The sequence below is a fragment of the Benincasa hispida genome, chromosome 1 (assembly GCF_027475165.1).
Source record: "Benincasa hispida cultivar pf3 chromosome 1, pf3_genome.v1.1, whole genome shotgun sequence".
Classification (NCBI taxonomy): Eukaryota; Viridiplantae; Streptophyta; class Magnoliopsida; order Cucurbitales; family Cucurbitaceae; genus Benincasa; species Benincasa hispida.
Window position 1 is genome coordinate 91,133,394 of NC_143478.1, and position 20,858 is coordinate 91,154,251.

Consider the following 20,858-nt stretch of genomic DNA (forward strand, 5'->3'; position numbering starts at 1 on the left):
AAGATCGAGAAGCTTGTTTCAATCCATAGATGGACCGATTAAGCCTGCAAACCTTTTGTTTTTTACCTTGGGTTATGAATCCCTCAGGTTGTTGCATATAAATGGTCTCCTCAAGATTGCCATTCAGAAAGGCAGTCTTGACATCCATGCCAGGCCTCATAGTTATAATATGAGGCAATATTTAGATAGACTTTAACCTGGAAAAAGGTGAGAAAGTCTCTTCATAGTCAACTCTCTCAACCTAGGTATAACCCTTTGCCATAAGTTTAGTCTTGAAGGTTTGCACCTTCCCATCAGTACCCCGTTTTCTCTTGTAGATCCATTTGCATCCTATTGGTTTTACTCCATCAGGTTGATATACAAGATCCCAGACTGAATTGAAGTACATAGACTCCATTTCGAGATCCTCTATTGCCTTCTTGTTAAACAATGGATCTTCAACATCTTCATCGGCTACCATAACTAGGATTTCTATTAAACTCATGTCATAGATAGACGGGTTCGCAACCCTCCCACTATGTCAAGGCTCTCTTAACACTTGAGGTGGATTTGACCTACTAGATAATCTAACTTCAACAACTCTTATTGGGGTGTTGGGTTTTTCAACAACTCTTATTGAAGGTTTAGTAGTTTCTTTGGAAATTTCATTCAACACAATCTTACTATGGGGTTTATGCTCCCTAATATGGTCCTCCTCTAGAAATGTAGCATTTATTGACAAAAACACTTTATTTTATTTAGGATCATAAAAGTAACCATCTCTCGTTCCTATAGGGTATATTACAAATAGGCACAATTTTGGACGAGGTTCCAATTTCTTAGGATTTGTCTCAAGCACACGTGCTGGACAACCCCAGATCTTGAAATGGCGTAAACAACCTTTACAACCATTCCATATTCCAAATGTGTTCTGGTAACCCTCTTGGATGGGACACAGTTCAAAATATATGTTAGAGTATGTACTGCATAACCCCAAAACGAGTCCGATAGGGATCCATAACTCATCATAGGTCGAACCATGTCCAACCGGATTCGATTTCTCCTTTCCGATACACCATTCTACTAAGGTGTACCATATGCTAAGAGTTGGGATACAATTCCATATTCTATCAAATAGTTCTGAAATGAAAGATCTAAAAACTCTCTACCTCGATCAGATCGAAATGTTTTAATTGTTTAATTTAATACATTTTTAACTTCAGTCTTAAACTCTTTGAACTTTTCAAAGGATTCAAACTTATATTGCATTAAATAAACATACACATACCTTGAATAATCATCAATAAAGGTAATCATCAATAAAGGTAATGAAATATTCAAACCCTCCCTTTGCTTTTATACTATTGAACCACTGAGGTCTGAATGTACAAGCTCTAAGGGTTCTTTGGCCCTATGACCTTTTCTAGTATAAGGTCTTTTGGTCATTTTTCCTTCAAAGTATGACTTAAACACAGGTAAAGATTTTTCTTCTAACTCACTTAAAAGTCAATTCTTTACCAATCCTCTCAATCCTGTTAAGATTGATGTGCCTTAATCTTATGTACCAAAGTTGGACATTTTCTTTAGGAGAAATTTTAAGTCTTTTATTTTGAGTTACTTCAGTTTTAAAAATTTTAGTATTAAGGAGGGTTTTAGTCGCTAATGGTCTTAGCACATAAAGATCGTTTTCCAGCTTAGCATAACAAATATTAATACCATTCTTTGAAATAAACACTTTATTTATAGAGAATTGAATACAATAATTTTGTTCTAACAAACATTTACAGAAATTAAGTTCCTTTTCAGACCAGGAACAACATATACATTTTCAAGTAAAACATATTTATTTTGTAAAGTCAACTAAAATCCTCCCACCACCACAGCTGAGATGACGTGCCCAGTTCCAAGCCACATCGTCATCTCCCTATCTTCAAGTTATCGCCAGAAACTAATTCCCTGAAATGAAGAAAAAACATGGTTAGTGGCACATGAATATATTATCCAGGCAAACTCATCATTCTCTACTAAACATGTCTCCAATACAAGTAAATCATATTTACCTTGCTTGGCCTTCTTCTTTTCTGTCAAGTATTTGGGACAATTCCTATTCCATGTCCCACGTGGTTGCAATGGAAACAGATTCCCTTTTCAGCCTTGGCCTTTTTTCCCTTCTGGACAGCAGCTAGTGGGTTAGCTTTCCCCTTTCCACCTTTCTTCTTCTTCCACTTTTTTGTGCCAGAAGAAAAAGGCGTAGACTTAGTTCCAAAGGAAGATCCTCTAAAAATCTTCTTTGAACATGAGGCAACATTTGCCTCTCCCTTTTGTTCCTTTCTTTTCATCAAGGACTGAAAATTCTGAAGCTCATTAAGCAAGGTGGTTAGGTTGTAGTCAATCCTGTTCATAACAGCGTTACTACAGAACTATAGGAAACTTTCAGGTAAAGATTCTAAAATGAAGCTAACCTGATTGACTTTTATCAATGACAAACCCATTCATCTCCACCACGTAGAAGTGGACCATCATGTTGAGAACATGTTCTCTAACAAATGTCCCTTCTTATATACGAGCATTGAAGATGTGTTTAAGAGCATTGTGCCTGAGTTGTGCAAATGGTTGTCCTAACATCCCCCACAGGGATTCCATGATCTCATGGACAGTGATCACGTGTTCATGCTTCTTGGCCAAGATTTCAAAAAGACTTGCCAAGATATACGCTCGGGCCTTCTCGTTTGCCTATGTCCATCGCTCGTATGCCTCTCAAACATTTCGAGTGGAATTTGGAGCAGGAATAGAAGGAAAATTCTCCATAAGGATAAAACGGAGGACATCGATGATTAAAATCGTGTTGATTGTGTTTTTTCAGGTTGTATAATTTTTGCCAGTTAGTTTGTCGGTGACGAGCACATTAAGTGTTATAGAAGTCATAGTTAATAAATTGCTAAAACCATACAAATTATTTATATTAGTATACTATACATTAACCCATTCGGAGAAACCCTCAAATTTAGTAAAATAATCTAATACACCCTAAGTGACATCTTTTTTCAATGATGTTTTAATGAGTTAGGAAAAAAGCCATTGTAGGGTGATTAAGTGCCCCTTCACTGAAATGAGACTATCTCAACTAATAGACAGAACAATTCCTTGTTACTTAACTATCAGTCACCATTGTTCAGCCCATAAATAGTTAAACTCGCTTAACATTTTTTGTAAGTGTAACCCCTCATTTTAGATTTTAGAGTTCTGCCCCAATAAGCCAACGTAGAGAAATATCGATTGGGGCAAAAACTAAAGTAATCCTATCTATTACTGGAGTTAGAGGTAAAGAATCATACAAATGTCATCCGTAGGGGGGGGAAAAGCAAAGTTGCCCGAGGCCAAGCATGAAACTTTACTACCAACTAATGAGAGAGACTATAGGATATGTTGACACACGTCTCGCTACCACTTACCATAAACACTCTCTCCATTCACCTTGTTATTGATCTATACAAACATCATCCATAGGGGGACACAAGAAAAAGTGTCTCGAGGACGAGTATAGATCTCACAGTGTGAACTTTTTAGGGAGAAACATGAAAAGGTAAAATGAAGTATCATATACCTCATTTTCCTCCCATTAAGTATTACACCTAGGGTTATTTAACTTAGAAAGATCTGGTTACTGATTTTTAACTAAATGTTTTGTTTAATTTGTCCATAAAATAACACGTACTTTGGATAATTAAATAACTTTGATTAATGTTTATTAACATTTTAATAAACTTTAATCAAACATTTCATTCTTGTAACAAATATATCTAATTCACTCTTCCAGATAAGTTCCTAAGTAGGGATGTTGCATTTTCGTCAACTTAAATACTCCAGCCTAGACAGAACAAACCTTAGACAAAAGATCTGATACATTTGTTACAAATTTATTCTTTTAATTAAGAATCAATTTAATCTTATTAAACCGATTAAAAGATTAAACTTAAATTTCTAATCTTATTAGAAAAGTGATCTTAGGTCTATATGAATCATACTTTAAAATTATTTTAAAAAATGATTTTAATCTAAGGTTTGCATGCAATTCTGAATTATTGATTTTAATTTCTGATTTCATTAAATTATAACTCATATAAAAATAAATGAAATTAATTAAAATCATACATTACATGTGAAAGCATGCTTAAGTAATATTATAACAATTATAAATTACCCTAAAGTAGTGACATGCTTCATGCAATTCCATTTCATTACTAACATACATAACATTTATATACTAAAGTAATGAAATAAAAAATAACATACATCCATACTCTATATTATAACTTTTATAATATAATTGATGCATGTTTATGTTATTCATGCATGCATGCATATATTATAACATTTATACTATATGATTCATAAGCATGCTATAAAATTAAATCATGTAACTATATATTATAATATTTATAATATAAAATAATACATGAATAAAATGCATAACCTATGGTGTGTTTTTTACTATACGGTATACTTTATGACATATAATAATAAACATAAATCATACATCAAATGCATAATTAAAGACAAGTATTGGACTGTAATTGGACACCTAAAACAATTAATTAAAAGTAACTATTACAAATAAAAAGTCAATCAGTTCAAAACACGTGAATCGGACCTTGAACCACTCGAATCAGCCACGAACTGGCCTAGAAGAACCTAAATAGAACAAATCGGAGAACCCACAAACCGAACCAAAACCAAAACCCACAAATCACACATGAATCAAAGTTGGACCGTGCCTTTTCTTCATCTCAGAGCGTCATGACGTCATGCTCTAGCATCGCAATGCTACGAAGAGGAAATCCATCCAACACTAGGGCACAGAGTTGCGACACTACTATATAGTCGCCCACTGTACAGTTTCGAACTACTTTGAAACGCCTCCAATTTTGGCCTCATTTTCTCCAGATCGGCACTTGAAAACCCACGAACAACTCGAGGACTTAAAAATACAAACTCAATCACATTTAATTTCCACAAAACATGAGCCCTTACAAACCAATTTTGTAAACGAAAGCTATTAAAACTAAGTGCTAATTCGAAATTATCCGACATTGTAAACCAAACACTCCACACATTCATTAACATGATAGAAAAAAATGCAAAAACCACCAGAATTCTGTAATTTAGATTCTAGAAAATAAAAGAAAAAATTAGGATCAATAACTTGGCTCTGATACCAAGTGAAGGAACCTACGAAATTCTTGAGTGAATGTGGATCGTCTCAATTTTTTAATTTGACATAATACAATTTCTACAGAACAAAAACATCTATCTTAAAAATTTACAGCATGCTCTAATAATAATGAAAGGAGAGAAATAGGGATTGGAATACCCTTACCTTTGAAGAACCCTTCTTCAAATTCCTTCTCCAATAACTCACGTACTATCACGAACAAGAAACTCAAATGGGCACTACCAATTGAAGCCTTCTGTATTCTCTGGGATGAGAATCCAGGAGTGTGTGGGCTCTATTGATTTTGGAGAGTGGAAAGATTTGAGATGGAAAAGAGAGAGATTTTTAGTGGGGAATTATTTTTCCTTAGAAAAACAACCTTCTGTAAGATTCATCCATCTCAAAACCTCTTCAACGAAGAAGATAACCAAAAATCCATTAACTACCCTTACACATCCCTTTAGAACGTGGGAGTTAGGAGAGAATTAAGGGGAGGGAAGTTATTTCCCTTCCTTTTAAAAAATAAAATAAAATAAAATAAATGTAATTTTAATTAATTAACATATTATATATATATTTATATAATAACTAGTTTATTATACATATATACATAACTATATGTTATATCACATATAACATATAACCTATAATTTCTATATTGTATCAAATACAATATAATTTATAGTTTCAATTCTCTCACCAATGACATTTCATATAAGTCTCATTTATATTAAATTTAATTATATGAATCCAATTCATATAATTAATATTTTGACTCATATTCAAATAATTATTTCCTCTTAAGTAAACTTTATATTATAATGTCTCTAATATATTATATTAATTATTTCATATATAATTAAATTAAATTAATTATATCACATATAATTAATTCCCTCAATTAATTTGAACAATTCAAATTAATCCCAAAATTGATTCTCATAAATTCCTATTGATCTATAGAGGGGACCTCATGGACCTGAAGCTTAAAGCTCCAACGGTACACGAGTAATAAATTAAACTCCTTTAATTAAATTATTCATCATTTGTTAACTGTCAGGCACTTCACTAAAGATCGACAACTGAACTCTTTGCACTACAGATATATTTCTATGTCCATTGGATAAAACCAGTCAACAGTGCGATGACTCTTCTCTTTAATGAACAATAAATCATAGTCTAACTATGACTAAACTCCTCTTGGATCAGGAGAGGGTGTGGCACCATATTATTCAAGCCCCAAAATCAGCCCTGAAGAGAGCAATTTATCTACTTACCCCAACCTCGAGAAAGGAGTGAATTCCGTCTTGTGTAGTTGTGTTCCCAACTCCCCATTAGACGAACCCCCAAAATGGTAGGCTTATTGAGTCAGTGATGACCACTCTTATCCATACAAATCAAAGGACCGCCTTAATAGGTAAGAGTTCATAACTCACTTAGGATTCAGACCATGCCATCTATGGTCATCCTAGTGAAAAGTAAGTCTCTATTATGAACGACGTTATATAATGAGATTAGTCATTTCGTGGTCCGATCTTATACAAACTTCTTTGTATGGAATATCTCCGCTCATATGTCTCCACATGAATGATCAAGATCAGATCATTTGTAGCACTTTACAACAATTGTAATATCTATAAAGCAGGTTGTACTTGTAGTATCACCAGGATAAGGTATCCAACTTTATCCATTTACTACATATCATTTAGATTATCACTCTAAACCTGATCCACCTATATGTCTCCATATGCATGTTTAAGGTTCAAAAAGATAACCTTGGATGTTAGTTTATTGTTTGTGGGTTCAATGCTACTAAATTTTAAATAAAACATCTCATATTTTATTAAATAAATAAAATGTTTGTACAATGCAATTACAAACTACAAAATCCTACGAGATTTAGGGCATCAACCCCAACATCAACGTCTCAGTAAATATCATCATGCTCCCATTATAGTTGTAGAACAAATCCTAATTGTCTATCATGCCTAACATTATCTAATTCATATGTTGTTTCCTCTCTCTTTTAATCATCGGTAGCTCAATGAAATAAAATAAAGGAATTTTACTTGCATCTTCATTGTTCTCAAACACCATACCTAGAAACAATATATCAAGATCAAATTTTTTTCATATCAGTTCTATCATTCAAATTCAAATGTTTAAGCCTAAGTGGGTCTAACTCATTCAACACGTCGTCATTGATCACATCTCTTACCTCATGCCTTAATCCAATAATCAAGTCAACTCTTGATGACCCAATGACACTTTCTTCCATAATAGATTAAAGATCATTACATCCGACCTACTCTCATTCAACTCTCTTAAAAGAATGTGATGGGCAAGGAGATGATTTGTCTCAATTTTAAAACTTATTTGGCTCTAAAAATCTAAGTTATCGGATTGTTTTGGCATACCTTTGGCTTAATTAATTAGTGAATCATGTGAAAATGAAAAGAAATCATGTGAGCATGCTAAATAATCTTGATCCTTGATTTTGGGATACGTTTTTCCTTATGTTTTTTGTTTTATTATGTAGGCTGAGGATAAAATCTCAGAATTGCAATTTTGATGCAACTAGAATTCTACTCAGTTGTGCATATTTTTCAATATGGCAAGAATCTTTAACTTTAATAGTTATGGAAAGAATTTCTCAAGCCATTTCAATCTTATTAAAGTACGATTTGATTGCCCAAAAGATCTCAATGAAACCTTACACTACAAGAAAAAAGGACTCTCTCGATGCTAGAAACAACCGTTGGGAGTTTAATAGTCGAGAGTTAGACTAACTTACGACGATGTAAAGTTATCGTTGGGAGAGTGAACTAACTTCTGACATCATATATGAACGTCGAGAGTTAGTCTATATCTCCCGATGCCATGTAGTTAAGTGTCGGGAGATGCTTGAAAACTTCTAACATGTTAATTTACTTGTCGGGAGTTAGTATAAACTCCCAATAGGTACGGTTGCCCGTCGGGAGATGGTGTTTAGAACCCCATATCTAAAATCGATTTTCAGATATAAAATCCATAGCTTTTCCTCTCCACCTTTTTGTCTCCTCTCTTTGGCGACCCTCCATCTCTCCATCTCTCCACTCGCACCAACAACCAGTTCGTGAAGCATCGATGTTGGTCGTTCATCTGCGTGTTCCGACATGGGTCAGATCAATCTCATCCATATGGTGCAAGTCAAATCTATCTCTTCTCCGTCGATCTCTTTCTCACACGATCTTTGTCTGTCACCAGCCACAAACCTTGAGCCTTTTGTTTCTTTTCATTCCCACGTCCATTTAGTGTTTTTCATTACCAGCGATGAGTTGTTGTCGTCCTTATCGATTTTCGCTGGAGTTTCTGTTTGGGTAAGGATTTGGTTAATTTGAACAAATTTCATGGAGCTTCTTGAATACCCAACAAATTTTGACCTAAAATCTTTTCGCTCTTGACATTTGAAGGTTGGATTGGAGTTTTTGGAAGAATTTTAGTTGTTGTCCAGTAGGTGTTGGAGCTCGATTTTGGTGAAAAATTGGTAAGCTTTAAGCTTTGATGATCCTTGTGTGAATTTACTTTGGTTGACTAGAAAACTTAGGCAAGACCTTAAAGTTGTTAAGCCTTTTCGGATTGTTATTAAGACTGTCACATGGGTTTTAGCTCCTAAAATTGTTGTTCTTGGGTTAGGGACGTACATATTTTGAGGGCTTGTGGTGATTTTTGGACCACATTTTGGGTAAATTTTATTTGGAGTTATTAGGAATTATTTGGATAATTTAGTTGGAATTAGGCTTTAAATATTAATTTTAAATTTTTAGAATTGTTTCTGTAAGTTTACGAGATTTTATGGGATTAAAGAATTTTAGTGTTTGTAGGATACATTGAAGTGGGTTGCATTGTTAATAAGTGTAAGTTTGTTATTTTTGTGAGTTTGTGGAGGGGTGTTGAAATTTTAATGATTTGGGCTTGTCTGGTATCTTAGAATTGTTTGTAGGATTCATTGAAGTGGGTTGAATTGTTAATAAGTGAAAGTTTGTTGTTTTTGTGTGTTTGTGGAGGAGTGGGTGAGAAATGTTAATGATTTGGGTTTGTTTGGTGTCTTAGAATGTTCGTAGGATCCATTGAAGTGGGTTGAGTTGTTAATAAGTGAAAGTTTGTTGTTTTTGTGTGTTTGTGGAGTGGTGGGTAGGAAATGTTAATGATTTGGACTTGTTCGATGTCTTAGAATTGTTCGAAGGATCCATTGAAGTGGGTTGAATTATTAAAAAGTGAAATTTTGTTGTTTTTGTGTGTTTGTGAAGGGGTGGGTGGGAAATGTTAATGATTTGGGCTTGTTCGATGTCTTAGAATTTTTTGTAGGATTCATTGAAGTGGGTTGAATTATTAATAAGTGTAAGTTTTTGTTTTTGTGGAGGGGTGGGGTGAAATGTTAATGATTTGGGATTTTTTTTAATCTTAATAATATAATGTACTCTAATATCTCAACTTAATTATATTGTAGGTAAAATCTGATGCTTTGAAGGTGTTTTTTGGAGTTACAAGCTACATGTAAACTCATTCTTTTGTACCCTTTATATAGTTAGCATAATAATGAATATTCTACAAAAAAAAAATAAAATAAAAATCTCCCGACGAATAAACAACTCATCAGGAGATTAATGAGCAATTTGGACATAAGGAACTCAAGACGTTGGTTGCCACCCCATTGGGAGTTTAAACTAACTTCCCACACCGTCTATAATCCTTTAGGAGAAACTAACTCCCGATGTCATATGTACATCATCGAAGTTAGTTTAAACTCCTGATGGGGTGGCGATCAGCGTCGGGAGTTAGTCTCCAGACGGAGATTTCTCACTATACTCCGAACGACTTCAATGGCGTCGACAGAGCCTCTCTCGACATGTTTTCAGATATTTTCCGATGATGTTAGGTGCCGGGAAAGTACTTTTTTCTTGTAGTGTTAGCACTTTGAGGCCATAAATAAGACATGAAGCATGAGGGTTCAACACATTTTTTACTCCAAGAGACGGAATCTCACGATAGTCTTCGCCATTCATGTCGAAACTTTTTATTTTTTATTTTTCTATGTTTTTTGCTTAAGAGTTCTTGTTGCGATATTTTTCAATCCACTACTAATTTAAGGTGTTAAGCCCCAACTCTCCTTGACAAAGGTTAAGTTGAGTTGACTGAAGAAGGACTGTAGTAGGATTGTAGTAGAAGGATTGAGGTTAAGTTGAGGAGATGAGATGGATTCTCTATGCATCAGTAGTGGGTAGCCTAATATATGCCATGTTGTCTACTAGGTCGGACATATGCTATGCAGTTGGGATTGTCAATAGATATCAATCTAATCCAGGATTTGATCTTTGGATTGCAGTTAAGACAATCCTCAAATATCTTCGGAGAACGATGGACTATATGCTTGTGTATAAAGCTAAGGATCTAATCCTTACAGGATACACTAACTTTGATTTTCAAACTGATAAGGATTCTATGGAATCCACATCATGATCAATGTTCACTTTTAATGAAAGAGCTATAGTATGGCAGAGTGTCAAGCAAGGTTGTATTGCTGACTCCACCATGGAAGCTGAGTATGTAGCTACTTGTGAAGCTGCTTAGGAAGTTGTATGGCTTCGAAAATTCTTGATAGATTTAGAACTTGTTCCAAGTATGACTTCGCACATCACACTATATTGGGATAATAGTAGTGCTATGGCAAATTCAAGAGAATCTAGAAGCCACAAAATAGACAAACATATCGAGGAAATATCACTTGATAAGGGAGATTATGCAATGAGAGCATGTGATTGCCATGAAGATAGCTTTGGAACATAACATTGCTGATCCATTTATTATGACTCTCGCGGCTAAAGTGTTTGGGAGTCATCTAGAGAGTTTAGGTCTATGTGATATGCATCATATTATCTAGGGCAAGTCGGAGATGTTATTGGGTAGTTTATTATATTATGTACTTTACTTTATTGTAACTGTTATTGTATTCTACACCTCACTAGTTTTAAGACATGTGAGAGATTGTTGGGATTTGTGTCCTAAATCTCATAGATTGTAAATTATAAACAAAGTTATTTATTTAATAAAATAAGATATAATTTTATTTGACATTTAGTTCTGTATAATTCAATCCAATAAACTGAGGTCCATGATTATGATTATTAATATAAACTTAAACAGTGTGACATACTAGGTGAATCATCTTCAAGATATAATCTAAATGGTCTATAGGATACAAATAAGGTTGGGTACCTTATTTTGATAACACTATAGATATGACCCACTTTGTAAGTGTTACAAACAAATCGATCCATTTCATTTAAGTAGAGATATGCAAGTGGAGGTATTCTATACAAAGAGTTTGTATAAGATCGGACCGCAAAATAGTTAATCTTTCTTTATAACACCATTAATTGAAAAGATTAATTTTTCATAGGATGACTGTAGGTAACTCAATCTTAATTCTGAGTGAGTTGTGGACTAATACCTATAAGGAACTGTCCTTTGATTTGTATGAATAAGAGTGGCTGATTTGTATGAATGAGAGGGGCTGATTTGTATGGATGAGAGAGTCTCGAGTTGCCAACTTAATAAGCATATCATTTTGGAGACAAATCCAAGTGGGGAGCTAGGAACATAGCTACACATGATGAAATTCACCTTTTCCCGCCTTTAGGGAAAGTAAAGGAGTTGTTCCTTTAAGTGTTAACTCTAGGTCTTGAACTATAAGGTCCTTCCCTCTCATTGGATTGAGAGGGATTTTTTTATAGTTGGACCATAAATAGGTTATTCATTAGAGAATCGGTAGGACATAAAGAACAAGAGGTAATTACAGGGGTAAAATAGTAATTTGACCTAGTTATAATTATGAAGAGCTCATGAAAGATTGACTTACTAGTTAAGGGTGATCATTGATCGGTCAAACTCAGTTTTGGGCAAACACTGTCGTCGGCAACCGACACATCAGTTTTCATTGATTGTTCTCTGATAGTTTAAAAACAAGTAGAGACATCATATGACTAACAGCACGAACAGTCGGCCGGTTTTTATCGGTTTATAGAAGAGAACTTTGTTGTTGTTGAGAAGAGAATAGAAAATAGGGAAAAGAAAAGATGAATGACAAAAAACACCAACCAACGGCTATGATAGTGTACACCATTGGTGGAAGCCTTCTTGAAGGAAAAAATTGACAGAAAAAAAACCAGATGATAAAAGAACAGAGAAACAAAGAGAAAGAGAAGAAGAAGGAAAAAGACGTTGGAGATAAAAGAAAACTAGAAAAGTAAAGAAAAAATTTATTTAACTTTAATAGGTAATAATTACCTATATAAACATTATATTTATTTAATATTAAATAAATATATCTATATATTAATATATATAGGTAAATAGGGTATGTAATACGTCCAACGTCATACTAGATGTTCGACTTCACCCTAGGTTCCAATCCACCATCAGTGAGACCCCTCTTACTTAAGTATTGGTTCCCTTCACTAAAAGAAAGAACTCGTTGAGACAAGATAGGAAGGAGTGAAGCTGTTCGACCGATAGGGAGAGGAGCAAAGCAGCTCGACCGAGGTAATCATTACTTATTGAGTATTATTACAATTTTCTTTTTAACCCTACACGTACATTGCTCCTTGCACAGGTAATTATTTTTTAAATAATAGCTATGGCGGTCGGGTTCGATCGGTAAGCCATTTTTGGGAATTTCTGCCAACCGTCGATTGATTTTTTTTTCAAAATAAAAATCGATCGCTGACCATTCAGTGAATAAAATCGGCCATCATTATCGTTTCCGGGCAGTTTCGATCAATATTTTTGTTTTTCAGTTTGAGTTGATCACCCTTATTACTAGTAACAGTTATATCCATGGACACAACTGTGGGTCTTTAATGGAGTGACCCACAGTTAAAGAATATTGATTAATTTAATTAAAGAGTTTAATTTAATTAAATTAATCTCGTATCATTGAAACTTCTAATTTGTAGGTCCATTAGGTTCTCTCGCTAGCTCACTAAGGATAAAACAAGGATCAAGCAGTTTTGGAAGAATTTGAATAGTTCAAATTATTTGAAAATTGATTTAATTGTATATGATACAATCAACATAATATATATAGATAATTATATTATAAAGTTAATTTTTGAATGAGATCCACATATAAACTATATAATATGAGAGAATTTTATGTTTGAATATGATTCAAATACTAAATATTATGGATTGGATTCGTATTAAAAACTATAGGATAACATGAATGAGGAGGATGAGGCTCTAAGAAACTAAAATCCCTCCAAGATTCCTCTAATATCTTTCCTTGTCTTTCAAATAGTGAATATTATCTTGCTCCCTTTGAATAATCTTTTCTTGCTAAAATGGGGAACCAGATGACTTATTAGAAGAATGGAAGAAGTTAAAGCTCATAAAAATAGAGGAAACATTGAATGAAGTTTATTCATATCATCTACCTCAGAAAATAAGCAACAAGCTAGAATTTTGCCTAATTGGAAAATTTTTATCTGAAAGACAGATTTGTTGGGATTGGTGTCCTAATTCTCCCGAAGTCTCGTTGTTTTGTAGAGATACACATTGTTCGATGAATAAAATAAGTGTTATTTAATTCTGGCATTTACTTATATCCAATAAACAAAGCTCCTTGGTTATCTTATGTGAACTTAAGCATGTATATGTGATATACAAGTGGATCATGCCTTGAGTGATAACCTAAATAGGTCTGTAGTATAAGGATTAAGGTGGGATACCTGATCCTGGTGACACTACGGATACGGCCCACTTTGTAGAGGTTTGCAAATGTTGAAACTACTACAGATGGTTGATCCTGACCATTCATGTGGAGACATGGAGCGGGGGTGTCCTATACCAAGAGTTTGTATAAGACTTGGACCACGAGATGACTAGACTCTATATATAACGTCGTTGATACTAGAGACTTGCATCTCACCTAAACGACAATAGGTGACACGACCTCAATTCTGAGTATCTTTGAAGGCGGTCCTTTGATTAGTATGGGTGAGAGTGGCCAGATTGCCAACTCAACATGCCTACCTTTTTGGGGACTTATCTGATCTGGGAGCTGGAAACTTAATCCACAATATGGAATTCACTCCTTTCCCGAAACAGGGATAAGTAGAGAGATTGCTCCCTTAAAGGTTGATTCCGAGGCTTGAACATAGTGGCCACAGCTTCTTTTTAGAAGAGAAGACTCAGTCATAGTAGGACTATGACTTATATTCATTAGAGGGATCAGTGGTACTTAAGGAACAGATGTAACTACAGGGGCATAACGATTTTTGGCCCAGCTGTACTTACGAGCGATCTGTGAAAGGTTGTTGCACTGCTCATTGGTTAAGATAGACACATAATATATCTGTGGTAAGGAAAGTTCAGCTGTCGATCTTTAGTAGAGTGCCTGGCAGTTAACAAATGGTGGATCCCATGACTAAAGAGTTTAGTCAGTTATTCACGTACCGTTGGAGCTTCGAGCTACAGGTCCTTGAGGTCCCCTTGGTAGCTCAATGAATTAAGTTGAGGATCAGTTCTTGGTGTTGATTTGAAATGTTCAAATTGTCAAGAGGTATTTTGATTATATTTGATATAATCGGTATGATGTATAAGATACATCAATGGAGGATTGATGTAAATGAGATTTACACTAAGTACCATGGAATAGAAAAAAAACTATGGTTTATATGTTTCATGAGATGAAATATTAAAACTATAGGTTATAAATATAGTATGATAATTTGATTATCATTTATATTTATAATAATATTAATTATTAGATAATTAATACTTTTTCTTTTAACAACCAAATTAGTGGATGATTATTGAATCATGGCAACCATGAGTTTAAAAGGAAAGTGGTTTCCTATTTCTTAGAAAGGAGTTTTTACAATAGATTGAAAAGGTTTTGAGTTTTCTCTCCATGCAAAAGAAATTCACGAAGTCGTCAAGTAAATTTGGATTTACTAAACAACGGTTGGGCAAACTAAATGATTGTGCAGTGGCGAACTAAACGATCGTGCAGTATTTACTAAACGATTGCATAGTTTTGCTAGACGATCATTGGCCCAAGGTAAACGATCGTGTAGAGTCTATAGGCGACAGACCAAGCTAGACGATGAGCTAAACGATCACATAGCTTTTGCTAGACAATCGCTTAGCTTTATCTAAACGATTGGGCATCGACCTATACGATAGGTCTTTGCCATCTCCCACTTGCCCAGTCTTGTATGCGATTGGTGTTTCCCCCATTCGTCTGCCTCATACTAAGTCCGAACAGAGCCCACCCTCTAGATTCTCACACCGAGAATACCAAGGTAGCCTTGTTGGTGGTGTCATACTCAACTCGACACCGTCGAGATTTTCTGGAGGCCATTCGTGTTAAGGAGGAGTCTCTGACTGAGGAGATCGTTGAGGACGAGCGCGAAGTGTTGTGCGGTGTTCGTTGCTGTGTTACGGTCGTGTAGATCGAGCGTTCGTGGTTGCTATTGTTCGAGCGATCAGAGTGCGCAACAGAGTATGGAGACGCTTCTGCCATTATGCATAGAGTTTGATTTCTTTATGCATTTGAGTTTATTCATGCTGTAATTTTTCTATATGAATTGTATAACTGTTTGTTTTGAAGTCGACTGTAAATATATGTTCATTCATGATTGTAATTTGGAATAGTCTTGTTCAGCTGCTCATGGAAATCTCGTTTCCGATTTCCTTCAAGATTATGGAAAATGTGCTACGCAATATTATGACAAGCGCTTGGAAGACAAAAATGGGATTTCTTGTTGAAATATTGGGTCCTAACCTATTTCTTTTCAAGTTTCATTCAATCAAAGATAAAGAAGATGTTCTTAAATCTGGCCCTTGGACTTTAGATAAAAATCTTCTTGTTTTAGAAACTTCAAAAGAAAATTTGTGCATATCCAAATATAAGTTTAATCGAGTTGCTTTTTGGATAAGAATTATGGATTTACCTCTAGGCTATCAAAACATATTCATGGAAGAAAAAATTGGGAGTTTAACTGGTGACTTTCTTGATGTAGAAGCTGACCAAGACAATTTTTGTTGGGGAGAAAAAATGAGAATCCGAGTTTTGTTAGACATTTCAAAACCTCTCCGTCGTGGAATCAAATTAAAAATATCTACTCACCCGAATGGTCTCTGGTTCAATTTCAGATATGAAAGACTTGCTAACTTTTATTCGTATGGATGTATTGGCCATAGATTAAAGACCTGCAAGATTTAGCAAGAACGACCCAATAATGATATCGATGAAAATTTCCAGTATGGGCACTGGCTAAAATACCAAGGAATTTTTCAATCAAGAAAGAAATCTCCATCCAAAATTCAAGAACCTTGAATGCAGAATAAAGAAAATGAAGCAATCAGTCGATCAAATAAAGAAAGAAACAAGGAAAAACCTACTCACCCTCCCAAAAATACAAGAGATTGTGATTTACTTACAAATTTACAAAAAGTGAATCAATCAATTGATGACAATTCCAAAAATAACCATATTGACTGTAACACTATCCCCTCAAACACAGGAAATAAGAATTTTAATACCAGTTTGGAAGATGGTTCGCAAATCAATCTCAATATCTCATCTAATTCGGATTGGGATGGTAACTTCCCTGACTCTCCTTCAATAGATACTTCAAGTTCTTGCCCTGTTAAAAATTTGAAAGGTTGGAGAAGAAGAACCAAATCAACAACCTTGAAATATCATCCAGCTACCTCAAACGATAAGTTGAAAAGGAAAATTGAAGAAAATGAAGACATCTCTTTAGTAAAAAGACAAACTCAGAGATGAAGATCTACAAACTATAAATAACCTTCCCAATTCAAAGGCAGCACTCTCAATATGAAACTTCTTTGTTGGAATGCTCAAGGATTAGGCAACTAGAGCATTCCGAAGGTTGCGAGAGCTCACTCGCTTTCATGCTCATGACATTCTATTTTTATCTTAGACTAAATGTGATAAAGATATTATCAATAAAATCCGTATTCAAAATGGCTTTACTCAATGTTTCACAATGAACAATTAAGGAGCTAAAGGAGGACTATGTTTGCTATGGAAACAAAAGATAATAACCAACATCCAATCTATGCTGGAATGGAAAAACTTGGAGATTCGCTGGATTATATGGATTCTCAGAAACAAAAAAGAAAAAATTCACTTGGGAATTAATTAAAAGACTACATAATAATAGAAATTCACCCTGGTTAATTGGTGGCGACCTAAATTAATCTTATAGAATCATGAAAAAAGGGTGGTCATCTTAGAGTTTTTTCTTTGATTGAAAACTTCAAGACTTGTATTGATAATTGTTGCCTTAGAGACATGAATTTCTCTGGTAATATATTTACTTGGACTGGTGTTAGAAGAAAATCCAGAATCTGAGAGAGATTAGATAGATATCTTTTGATAAATTATTCCCAAATTCAAAGATTTATAACTTGGATCGGGCTGACTCAAACCACAAACCCATATTATGTGATATACTGGATAGTCAATCCAAAAGAATGGGTTTCAAACAAAGACCTTTCAGATTTGAAGAGTACTAGATCGCACATGAAGAATGCAGGAAGTTCATAGAATCTTCTTGTAATTCGAATGATTATACTCCTAGATATAGCCATCTTACCAAAAATGTAAACATCTGTTCTAAATCGCTCACTGGGGTACTAAATCAAAGGAGAAATAGATATAATATTTGCAAAAATGAGCTGAGAACTGAATATGAAATGGATCCATCTATTTATTTCCAAAAATTCATGGCCTTGAATTTGAATTAGATCATTTACTAGAAGAGGAAGAAATATAGTGGAAACAAAGATCAAGAGAGGATTGGCTAAAATGGGGAGACCAAAATACCAAATGGTTTCACAAAAAAAGCTTCCTTAAGGGAGAAAAAAAAAGAAAAAAGAATGAGATTTTGGGTATCAAAGACAAGAATGGAATTTGGATTAAAGATGATAAAAAAATTGAAGAAATTTTCACTTCATATTTTCATGATATTTTCACTTAAATAAGTCCTAATGAAAATATAGATGTTATTTTAGATTTAATTTCTCCTAAAATTACTAGTGAAATGAATTCTTCTCTTCTTAATCCATTTACAGATTCTGAAATCAACGAATCAATAAAGCAGATATTCCCCATAGAAGCTCTAGGACCCGATGGCTATTCAGCTATTTTCTTTCATAACTATTGGGACATAGTGGGCAAAAACACTATAACTAAATGTCTTGAAATCTTGAATGATAGAAAGGGAGTTCACTTAATTAATTCTACTCATATAGTTTTAATTCCAAAAATTTTTAATCCTTGTTCTGTTGGAGACTATAGACCAATCAGTTCATGTAATGTCATCTATGAAATAATCACAAAAACAATTTCTAATAGACTAAAACCTTTTTTAAATTCTCTAATCTCTTATACACAGGCTGCTTTTATATCGGAAAGAGCAATAACTGACAACATGAATGTCTACATCTTTTAAAGAAAATGAAGAAAGGAGCAAATGGTTTTATTATAATAAAACTGGATCTAAGCAAAGCATATGACAGAGTTGAATGGAATTTCCTGCAAAAGATAATGCTCAAATTTGGTTTTGATCCAAGATGATATCTCTTATCATGAATTGCATTACCACACCAACCTTCTCTATTTTGATAAATGGAGAACCAAAGGAAACACCAACCCAACTAGAGGACTCGAGCAATGAGATCCAATGTCTCCCTACTTATTTTTATTTATCACCGAAGGACTCCCATACCTCGTCAATAATGCAATCTCAAGAAATATTCTCTTTGGTTTTCAACTCTCACAATCTTGTCCCATCATTTCACATCTTCTTTTCGTGGACGACAGTATTATTTTTTCGTAAAGCGGTTGAGGAAAAGTTACTAAAAGTTAAAGAAATCTTGATTGCTTTTGAGTTAGCTTCCGGAGAAAAGATTAACTTTGATAAATCAGCAATATTATTTTCAGCAAACATTAAGAAGGATAGAGCTAAGTTCCTATCTGATATCATTGGAATCTCTAATGTTGATGATTTGGGCTTTTATCTTGGCATTCCCTCATCGTTTTCAAGAAGTAGAAATAAAGATTTCAATTATATTCAAAAGAGTGTGGAAGACAGTTCAAGGATGGAAAAGTGCGTTTTTTCAAGGGCTGGTAAGGAAATCCTAATTAAAAGTATTGGCCAAGCTCTCCTGATTTATGTCATGAGTTTATTTAGACTCCCAAAGAAATTTTGCAAAAACATCACAAGATCTTTTTCAAGATTCTAGTGCAATTCACAAGCTAACAAAAAGAAGATACATTGGATGAGCTGGAAAAGAATGTGTCTTCCAAAAGCATTAGGTGTCTTAACTTCAAATATCTAGAAGGTTTCAATCAAGTCTTAACTGCTAAACAAGTATGAAAAATTGTGATGAATCTAAACAATCTTGTTTCATTATCCTTGAAAAGCCTATATTTTCCAAACTCTTCAATAATTGAGGCTACTGTTGGTAAAGAATCTTCACCAATCTAGAAAAGTCTTTGTTGGGGAAAAAAATTATTATTAAAAGATACAGAGTAGGTCATGAATCGTCTATTAATATTTTCAATGATCCTTGGATCCCTTGTCCAAACCCTTTCAAACCTATTTGCTTTAATCCCCTAATTATAAACTATAGAGTTTCTGACTTTTTTAATCCAAATGGAACATGGAATATTGATTTACTAGATGAATTCTTATGTGAAGACAATGTCAAGAGCATAAAAATATTCCAATAAACATCAAAATCCAAGACAGAATCATTTGGCATTATAATAAATCAGGGACATACTCAGTGAAAAGTAGTTGTAGACTTTTTGTGAAGAATTTTATAGACGAAGAATCTTCAAGCGGAAACAGAATGGTTGGTGTATGGAACAAGTTATGAAAATTAAAAGTTCCTAACAAAATAAAACACTTTTTATGGAGAGCTATACACAACATATTACCAACAAGGACGGAACTCAGGAGGGAAAAAAAGGTCTTGATATTTCACCTCTATGACCAATTTGTAATGCAAAAGAATAATGTGTTGATCATGCACTGTTTAGATGTCCTAGAGCCAAAGCCATATGGAGAGTTTTGTCAGATTGTCCTTCCTTATTTGAAAATTTCAATTCCAGCTTCATTGATCGTTGGATTCAAATACAGTCTTCTTCATCCCTTCGAAACTTTATCTCAAATAGCCATTGCATGTTGGCCTAGTCGGTCAGATCGAAACTATTCTATTCATGGAAAGGCCATAGCAAATGTTAATAGACGTGTTCATTGGATTCAAAATTGTTTTGATGAAATAACAAGAGGAAGCAAACATCCAACATCAAGCAGTCTATATCAAATCAAAATATTGAGAAAGCTGACTTGGAATTGATGAAGCCCTATCCTGGTTTCATCAAAATAAATGTAGACACTGCTTGGAATCATAATCAACCAGTACTGGGTCTTGGTATAGTTTACAGAGATCACAACGAAGATCTGATAGCTACTGCCCAAATTAGTTTGGATTACATCTTCAATCCTTCTTCATCTGAATTAAAAGAAATTTTAGAAGAAATTATCTTAGCACACAAGTTAAGTTTCCAGAAAATCATTGT